A 9,869-nucleotide genomic window follows, 5' to 3' on the forward strand; every position below is an offset into this window, starting at 1 on the left:
AGTTGCCGGTGCAAGGACCACATTCAGAGTCGCAAGACCGAACACAGGAGATTTCCAAATATTGAAGTCATTTCCATTTGGGGGCCTCCACTGCCATTTTCTCCACGAAGCTCTCCAAGCAGCTCACCCCCTAGCTTGGTGACCCCATGCAAAGGGTCTTGGCACTGGCTGCCTCGCCTTCCCCCTCTGTGGGGCAAGAGGGGTGATCAACCTGGCTCATGGGGTTGGGGTACTGAAATGAAATGATTAAATGAAATGATAGGGATGTGCTTCGGTCCTTTACAGCACTGTATAGACATGAGCTCCTGCCCTTCTCGGGTCATCTTTTACTTTCACATCTCCTCGGTACATCAGCGATGGGGTGTGTGGCGATAAGTGTTGTTATCAACAGAGTAGAGTTGGGTGAGGTAGAGCGCTGGGCTGAAAGGAAGTGTGGGGGCCTAGGGGCCCGGTCCAGGAGAGGCTGCCTTGGGCATCGTCCCAGCAGTCTTGGCAGGCACTGTCCCTCGCCCTACTGCGCCTCGTCCGTCCTCGCCTTGTGGACAGGTCCTACATCCCCACTCTAGTCCCTGCCTCTCCAAGCTGCCCTGTGGTCTGCAAGTCTGTGAGGGCGCCCCTCGTGACTTGGGGTCACCCCTGGACTCCAGGCCTGCTGCTCAGGCCAGGGGAGTGTCATATGTGAGACGGGCCAGGTTGGTGTTGGCTCAGTGCCAGCAGCGGGCAGGGACTCCCCAGCCCCCGGCAGGGTGGGCGGGAAGGGGTCAGTGCCCTGCCTCCTGGCTAGGAGCCTGTTTGCGCAGGCGCGCTGAGAGCCCACGTGGCAGGGCCCAAGGGGGCGGAGCTTCGGGAGAGCAGCTCAGTCCCTCGAGGCAGACGAACAAGCGAGACGCGTGTCCTGAGGGCTCCGAGAGGCAGGCGGGCGAGCGGAGGCCATTGAGGCCGGGGAGGAGGACGCGGCCGGTGGCGCAAGTGGCCCTCGCGGACCTGGAAGTGCCGGTGGTACCAATCGGCAGGCTGGCCCCGGGGGTCCCGGGAGCCCTGGTGGCCCTGGCGGCGCCATTAGGGCAGGAGTCGTGGGTGCTGCAGGTGGAGGCGCTGGCCCGGGCGCGCCCGCATCTCTTGCTCTGGAGTCGGGTGCTTCTGGTGCTTCGCCAAGGCGACTGTGCACATTGTATCCTTGAGGAGGGGCCATCAGGGCTGTGGAGAGGGACCCCTCACTGTGGGAGGGAGGTCGGGCAGGGTGATCGGGGCACCCAGGGGGTGCAGATAGGGTGTCAGCCGGCTGGGGGCGGCTAGAAGGGACTGGCTGGAGGGAGGGGGCAGGAGGAAGGCCAGCGTGGCTGGAGGAGGTGTGTGTGTGTGTGGTTGGCGGGGTGGAAGGCCTGAGTGGGGAGCAGGAGAAGGCTACGCTTGGGGTGCAGGGGGGCGGGGGCAGGCAGAGATGACCCAAGGGTTGACCTGAGGGATTGGACAGGGAGGTGGGCCAGGGGGTCACGTGGGCACAGGCCTGAGGTGGGAGGAAGGCTGGCCTAGGGGCACAAGGTGGCCTGGCGCCCAGGCATAGTCGGTCCAGGCTGGTGCCTTAACCACATCTCCTCCAGCACCCTCAAAGGGCCGTTCACATCCTACGAGGAGGCGGAGAGTGTGCGCAGGTCCCTGATGTCCTCCCAAGGACTTCCCCTGCAGGCGATTCCGGTGGAGCTCTCTGTGACCCGCCGCTTCATGGTGGTGTCAGTTCTGGAAGGGACCTGGGGTGGCGATGGCAGGGGTGGGGGATGGGATGGGGGCGAGGGGGGCAGCCGGGCATGGGGGTGGGGTGGCAGCCTGGTGCAGGGCCAGTCTCACCCGAAGGATGACTCTCCTGGAGACCCAGAGACACTAAAAGGGAGTTCTGAAGACCAGGCATGGTGCACCGGGCCTAGGGGAGAATTTACCTTTGGATTTGATTTTCTTTTGTTCCCCTCTTTTTTAGCAAATGGATTTTGGAAGACTGTGCGCTACTCCGAGTTCCTGCCGCCTCCTTCCTGGGGAAGCGTGTCGTGCTGGTGCGGGCCAAGAAGCTCGTCGGGCCTCCATTTCCCACCAAGTGTCCACGCGGAAAGGGGGCCTGAAGCCTCACCTTGGGTCCCTTCCCAGGCAAAGCATCCTTCTCTGGGGCATGGATTCCTGGAGTCTGTGCCACCTCACATTTTCAGTCAAATTCTTTCGCCTATGTGAGTTGTTGGACTCTTGTTTTGTTCCCCAATTGCAGGAAGAAAAGCGAGTCTAAGTTACTGCAGCAAATAAAACTGAGTTAACTCTCTTCCATATCCGAGGTTCTTTTCAGGGACCGCTCACCCAAATTTTCTTCCCTTTATCCCTTGGGTTGGACAGGAGGTTCTGAGATTCAGATACTCAGGGTGGTACAAGGTAATGAAGATATGTAAGGAAATGAAAATCAATTGTGCCCTGTCAGTCAGCATTAACTACACTCAACGTCTTCTTACCTTTATAATTATATTAAGACATTAAATGCATAACAATCTTAGATAATGTTTACTGTTTTGAAAGTTTAGGATTAAATTTTTCCCTGCATTCTTTTTTCATTGAGTTTATGGCTTTTCCTCCCGCCAAAAATTTTCAAAAACACTATTGAATGGATGTGTAAAGAGGCATTATAAGGTAATTGTTGAATACTTTAAATTGTCTTCATTTTTTTCCTTATTGTAGGTAATGTTTCAACTGAATTCTTGTATATAGGTCTTTGCATGGAAGGTTATTTTCTTAGGATAGATTCTGAAAGGTAGACTTAAACATTGACATTTCTATTTACTTGTTTGTTTACTGTGCTTTTAAGATGGAGGTGAACGTCACCCAACAAAAAATTACTCTTCTAAAGCAAACAGTTGACATGGCATTTAATAAGCTCACAGTGTTGGGAATGTCCCAAACACCTTCATCATCCCCAAATAGAAACCCTGTGCCCTTTAGGCAGGAAGCAGTCACTCCCCATCCACACACCAGCCCCCGCCACCCCCCGGAACTGGCATCCACCAATCTGCTTTTTTCTTCATAGCTTTACCTATTCTGGATATATCATATCCACGGAATCACACAACTCGCCACTTCTTTCACTTAGCATGTTTTTGAACTTCAGTCACCCTGTAGCATTTATTCTTTTAAATGCCTGAGTAATACTCTATCATATGTGTATATACCACAGTTTGCTTAGCTGATAATCCTCTCGTGGACATTTGGGTTGTTTCACCCTTTTGGTTACGGAGACTAGTGCTGCTATGAAACTGTGTGTACATATTTAGTTTGAGTAGCTGGTTTCGATTCTTTCAGGTATAATTTGAGGAGTGTTATTGCTGGATCATATGGTAATTGTCTATATAACTTTTTGAGGAACTGGCAAACTGTTTTTACAGTGACTGACCTATTTCACATCCCCACCAGTAAAGTAGATGTTTTTGATAACTGATTCAGTCTCTATTTGTTATCGGTCTGATCAGTCAGTGTTTGTAGTTAGTGTGTTTCTAGGGATTTGTCCTTTTTATATAGGTTATCTAATTTGTTGGTGTAGAATTTTTCACATTATTCTTTTACGGTCCTTTTTATTTCTCTTATGTTTGGTAGTGATACCCACACTTTCATTTCTGATTTTAGTCATTAGTTTCTTTTTTTTCTTCTTTTTGTTTTTGTTTCTTTCAAGAGGCATCCATTGGTTTTATAATGAAAATAATATGTGCTTAACCTAGAAAATAGAGAAATTTATAAAAATTAAAATAAAAATTCTCATGTCATCATCTAACGTAATATCAATTAGGCTTTTTTTGTATTACTCTATTCTTTATTTTTTTACTAAATTGTCTTTTTTTTAATGTACATAGATCACAAAAAATATAAGAGGTTTCCACATGCCCCACACACCACCCCCCACTCCCACATCAACAACCTTTTTCATTCGTTGGATGAAAAATTGCCAATTCTTGTTGATCTTTGCAAATAATCCACTTCTGATTTTTTAAATTTTCTCCATTGTTTCCCTATTGTCAATTTCATTCATCTCTCTTCTAATCTTTATTATTTCTCTCTTCTGATAGTTTTGAATTTGTGCGCTCTTCTTTTACTAGTTCCTTAGGTTTCTGATTTGAGATTGTAAGTGCAATCTGTGCTTCCTCAGGGACTCTTTCTGTTAAGACTCTGACAAGAGCAGCTAACATGAGAAGAAAGCGAGCAAGTAAAAAGGTTCTCTGAGTAATGGGCAGTGGGGAGCAAGATTAGCGAGATCTGCACATGCCCTTGTACAAAGCTAAGTGGGACTTCAAACCTCCCAATCTGTTACAGAAGACAAAACAAATGCTCTGTTCCAGTTTATCCTGTGGCTGAGCAAAGGTGGAGCTGTGAGCAGAGGGTTTTAGTTTGAAGGGTTAGCCAACAGGGCTTGATCCTCCCCTTTGCTTCCTCCTGAGAAAAATGCGTGGCTTCGTTATTTGGACAAGCTGAATCATTTGATTTCTAAGGAGTTCATAATACCTTCGACTCACACCTGCCGTGGATTCCTTTTTCATCCCTTTCAAATTGGTCAGCTTCCCGTCTGAAAATGAGTCTCTGACATGTTTCAACAAAAATATCACTTCTTTCTAAGGCTGATTTGGAAGAATGTGGCTTAGGTGGGAGGGCCAAGGGGACGTGCTAACTCCCGACTGCCCACCTGGACCTTGGGACAGCCCAGCTAAGGGAAGGGTCGGGGCTTAAGACGGACCTTGACCCAGGGTGTCGCCTTCCACTTGCAGATTCGTTCCTTGTCACGTTCTCACACACTCTTTGCCACACACTCTATCGCACACTTTCTCATATCTTCATCAAATTGTTTCCATCCAGTCACTCTTTTACACACTCCTGGTCACACTCGAGCTCCTGGTCAGATGGTTTTCCTGTTGCACTCTCCAACACTATCATGCTACCTTTGTCTTGGTCTTTTCTCAGGCTGCCTGTCACACTCCGTCATCTCTTCACCAAATAACGTCTGTCACACTCGTCCTCTTTCACACTCTTCTTGTCACACCCTCACACCTTGTCATTCTTTTTGGTCAGATTCATTCCCTGTCATATTTTTAAACACTACCACACTATCTTTTTCACAGTCTTTTTCAGATCATGTTTGTCACCCACTTCACACACACACATTCATTATCTTTTCTTTTTTATCACCCCCTGCAGCTTTTTTTGCTTGCTGCTTGCTCCCCCATCCATTCGCTGTGTGTTCTTCTGCATCTGTATTTATTTTTATTAATCTCCCCCCCCCCTTGCAGCTTGCTTGTTATCTGCTCTCTGGGTCCATTCCTTGCCTGCTGTTCTGTGCCTGTGTGTGTGTTTTTTTTCTTTCTTGTCTCCCTTTTGTTTTGTCACCTTGCTGATTCGTCACTCCGCTGTACTTGCAGGCCTAGCAGTGCTCCTCAGAACCCATGCCGGCAGCTCTCCGAGGCATGTGGGTGAGCCTGCCTTCACAAAGAGGACCCGGGACCCGAACCCAGGGCCTCCCATATGGGAGACAGGAGCCTACATGATTGAGCCACAGCTGTTTCCCGCTCATTATCTTTGGTCTAATTCTGTCACAGTCTCTTTCACACATTGTCATATCACACAGGCTAAGATATCTTGGACAGATTTCTTGCCTGGTCTCACTGTATCTCCTGGATAATTGATATGTCACACTGTCTTATATTCAGTCTCTGTACTGTTTTCCTATCAGACTCCATCTCTATCATTCTCTCCTTCATTCTCTCTACTACACTGTTTTACATTCTCTCCCTGTCATATCCTCTCTGTCACACATTCTCTTTCCCACTCTTTGTTACACTCTTGCTGTCTGATCTATTTTCTGTCACAATTCTCTGTGTCACCTTATCTCTGTCACATACACAATTACCCTGTCTCTCTCAAACTCCCTCCGTCACACTCTTTCTATGTCAAACCTTAACTTTGTCAGACTCCATCTCTGCTATTGTTTCTGTATTAAACTCACTTTTTGCTGCCTGCTTTTTCTCAGGCTCACTGTATGCTCCTTTTTTGTCTGGTTCTCTCCTTGTCATACATTCTCTCTTATATTTTTTCCTGTCACATACTCTGTCATTCTCTCTGCATCACATTTTCTTTCTGCAACATGATCACCGTCTCTGTGTACCTCTCCAATCGCTCTCTCTTTCTGTCATACTCTATTCTTGTCAGATTATAGCTTTGTCAAACGCTGTCACCTACTGTCTCTCCCATCTATCAGATTATCTCTCGCTTACTCCCTCTTTCATTTTCTCTTCTGCTTCCACACTTCCTGTTTCACATTTTTATTTAGTCGCTCCCTGTCACACTTTCACAAACTCTGTCACACTCCCTGTTTCACTCTCTCCCTCACACACTATTTGTGTCACACTTTTTCTCAAACTCACTCAGTCACCCTGTCTTTCACACTGTCCCTGATAGATCCTCCCTGTCACCACACTGTCTCTTTCACACTTATTTGCTTATTCTCTTGTTGTCTGATCCACTTTCTGGAATAATTCTCCTAAGTCACATAACCTCTCTGTCACTTCTCCCTGTTACAGTCTTTCTCAAACTCACCGTGAGATACTCTCTGTCTCACTCAATTTCTTTCAATGTGTCACACCTCAAACTTATTCATTATTACTCTATCAGATTCATTCTTTCCCACACTCTAATTCACTGTATTACATGCATGCCTGTCATATTATTTCTGTCACACATTCTCTGTTATATTCCTGTGTCACTCTATCAATATCTCAATCACACTCTGTCTCACCTTATCTCTGTTACATCATATTTTGGTCTCACTATGCCACAGAGTGTCTTTGTCACTGTCTCTGCATCAAAATCTCTGTCATGTTCTCTCTCTAACGTTTTCAGTCACTCTCCTTTGTTTAGAAACATTCCTGGTCTCACTCTCACACACTGTCACACTCCCTCTCTGTGTCATTGTCTGTGAAGCTCATCCTGTCATACCTTCTGTCTCCCCCTGTCTTTGTTAGACTTATTTCTGTCACCGTGTGTCATGCCTTCTCTCTGTCCATGTCATTGCCTTTGGCATGTCCCCTTACAGACCGCAGCTTTGAGACAGAAACTGCCCCTAGGGCCTAATGGGGCACTATAATCATCACGGCTTTTGAGAATTGCGGGAACTAAAAGTCTTGTTAGATAACAGTGGGCTAGAGGCGGGATCAGGACAGACACAGGGAGGCCCCGTTCCCCCAGTTGTCAGCGTCACATCCTGCAGTGTGTCCCCTGAGCAGGGACCAGAATGTGCATCCTCAACTACTGAGGAGGCTGAAGGAACAGGGGGAATCGCTCTGGAGGGCCGCCGAGAACAGGGCAGCAGGGCACCTTCAAAGTGCGTGGGGCGTTTAGGGAGGAAGGACGGCATGAACCCTGATGGGGGAGAAAGAAGAGCTGATTGTAGATCAGGAGACGTGGGGGTTATTCCTGACTATCGCACCAAGGGCTAAAGCTTGCAATTGAAAAACAGCACCTCCCAGGGACTCAGACCCCCATCTGCAAAATGGGGATACTGACAGCAACCCCCACATCCATCAAGTCGCAGGACAGGCCTGTCTCCTGACTGGAGCTAGACTTAAGGAGCAATGGGGCAGTGGGGAGAGACCCCTTGGGAGAGGTGCTGAGAGCGAGGGCCGGAATGTGGGGCAGGACATGCAGCCCAGTGCCCCGCGAACACCCGGCTGTCATCACTTGTCACCTCTGCTCCCCTGTGGGAATGGGTGGGGCTAAGGAGGGTGAAAGGAGCGGGAGCGGGTCAGCCCTGTCCTTCTGCTCTAGACACCTGCCGTCTGTCCTGCCCTGCCCTGCTCTGCCCTGTCACAGAGTTCTCAAATGGTCAGACTTTTCTATATAAGTAGCAGCTTTAAACCGATGTCAGCTGCCTCCTAACAGAACAGACCAGAAAGCAGGGTGCAAGGGGCAGGCCATGCTCACTGCCCTGCACCTCACTTCCTGCCAGGGTGGGATCACCCCATCAGAACCCCTAGGTCCGGAAGGCTTAGGGCATCTGCAGAAGATGAACCCGAAGCTCTGGGAGTTTAGAAGACTTGTTCGGGGTCTCCGTGGTTCCTGGCAGGGGGAGAATGAAACCTCACCTGCTGACTGAGCTCAGTGCCCTGCCACTCAGCTGTAAGTCTAAGTGAGGAATCTCTGGACTTAGGCGTTTGTTCAGATGAACAGAAAGGAACGTAGCAGCAACTGGCAGAAACAGATTCAGAAGCTCAGAGCTAAAAGGGCCTCATGGACCAGGTGGGGAACCTGAGGCCCAGCAGCTAGAGCACTCGGGTCACAGAGCATCTTGGTGGAAGAGCTTGACCAAGGCCCTGCCAGCCCACCACCCAGGGCTCTGCTCTGTCCATCGTGCCACAGGACTCAGGTGTTAGTAGGAGCTGTTGAGAGCCAGCTCAAGTGGTGCAAACTCCAGAGAAAAGGCGAGGATTGGGTAGACATAGAGCACTCAGCCAGGGCCTGGCACAAAGGAAGCACCTGAGTCCAGCTCATAGACAGATGCTTGCTTTTCCGGGCTCTAGCTCCCCTCTACCTCTTCCCCTAACCCGCCACTTGGCCCTCGCCAGCTTCCTCACCCCACTGCACTCTGCTATCCACAAAGCTCATGCTTCCTCAGCACCTTTGCATATGCCATTTTCTTCTCCCACATGGTTCTTTCCCTTTTCCTGGAAGTCTCTGCTCAAACTCTCCCAACCAGAGGTTTTCTTTCTAGAAAATAGTAATCCTCATACCCCAACCTTGCTATACGGCTCACCCTCTGACTCCAGATGGTCTTACTGATTTATTACTTCTCTGTCTTCCCTCACTACGGTGTCACCTCCATGAGCAGAGATTTAGTCATTGTTCAATGTAGCATCCCCAGTCCCTAGAATAATGTTTGACATAGAGAAGCTCTCATTAAATATTTGCTGAAGAAATGAACGACAGCCAGTTCAAGGCACTGCAGGGAACATGCACTGCTCACCCAGCCCTGTGTGCCAAAGCCTGTCACACTACGTCATTGCCATTTTTTTCTTTGTCATTTTGTGTTTATTAGTTTTTATTTATAAACAGTGTATATTCACCAAGCAAAGGCTCCTCCTTCCCCCTCTCCCCATCCTCTAGTAACCTCTAATCCACTGTTTCACTATGCAAATTTTCTATTTCTAGATATTTCATATCACTGACATCGTACCGTAATTGTCCTGCGCCCTGCTTATTTCACTGAGCTTATTGTTTTCAAGGTTTGTCCATGTTGCAACGTGTCTCAGAATTGCGTTCCTTCTGAAGGCCTAATAATACTCTGTTGTATGTAGGTACTGCCTTCTGTTACCCATTCATCTATGGGTGGGCGCTTAGCTGGTTTGCACTTTTGGCTCTTGTGAATAAGTTTGCTGATGACACGGGAGTATGCGCATCTGTTTGAGACCCTGTTTTCACTATCTTTGGATATATACACCTGAGAGTGGACTTGCTGAGTCATAAGATAATTTCGCATTTAAATTTTTGGGGAACTGCCATGTTGCTATACATATAATAATCTATACGTTTTTAAATTTCATTAATTTCCCTTTCAAGAACAAGAAATTACAGAACTAAATGGACAATCAGATAAATTCCTATTTATGTTATGTTAATTTATGTTATGTTAGCATACCTCTCTTAGTAACTGAGAAAACAAGCATACAAAAAATTCAGGGGAAACGGACTTTGGCCCAGTGGTTAGGGCGTCCGTCTACCATATGGGAGGTCCGCGTTTCAAACCCCGGGCCTCCTTGACCCGTGTGGAGCTGGCCATGCGCAGCGCTGATGCGCGCAAGGAGTGCCGTGCC

Source organism: Dasypus novemcinctus, chromosome X (assembly GCF_030445035.2).
Source record: "Dasypus novemcinctus isolate mDasNov1 chromosome X, mDasNov1.1.hap2, whole genome shotgun sequence".
Classification (NCBI taxonomy): domain Eukaryota; kingdom Metazoa; phylum Chordata; class Mammalia; order Cingulata; family Dasypodidae; genus Dasypus; species Dasypus novemcinctus.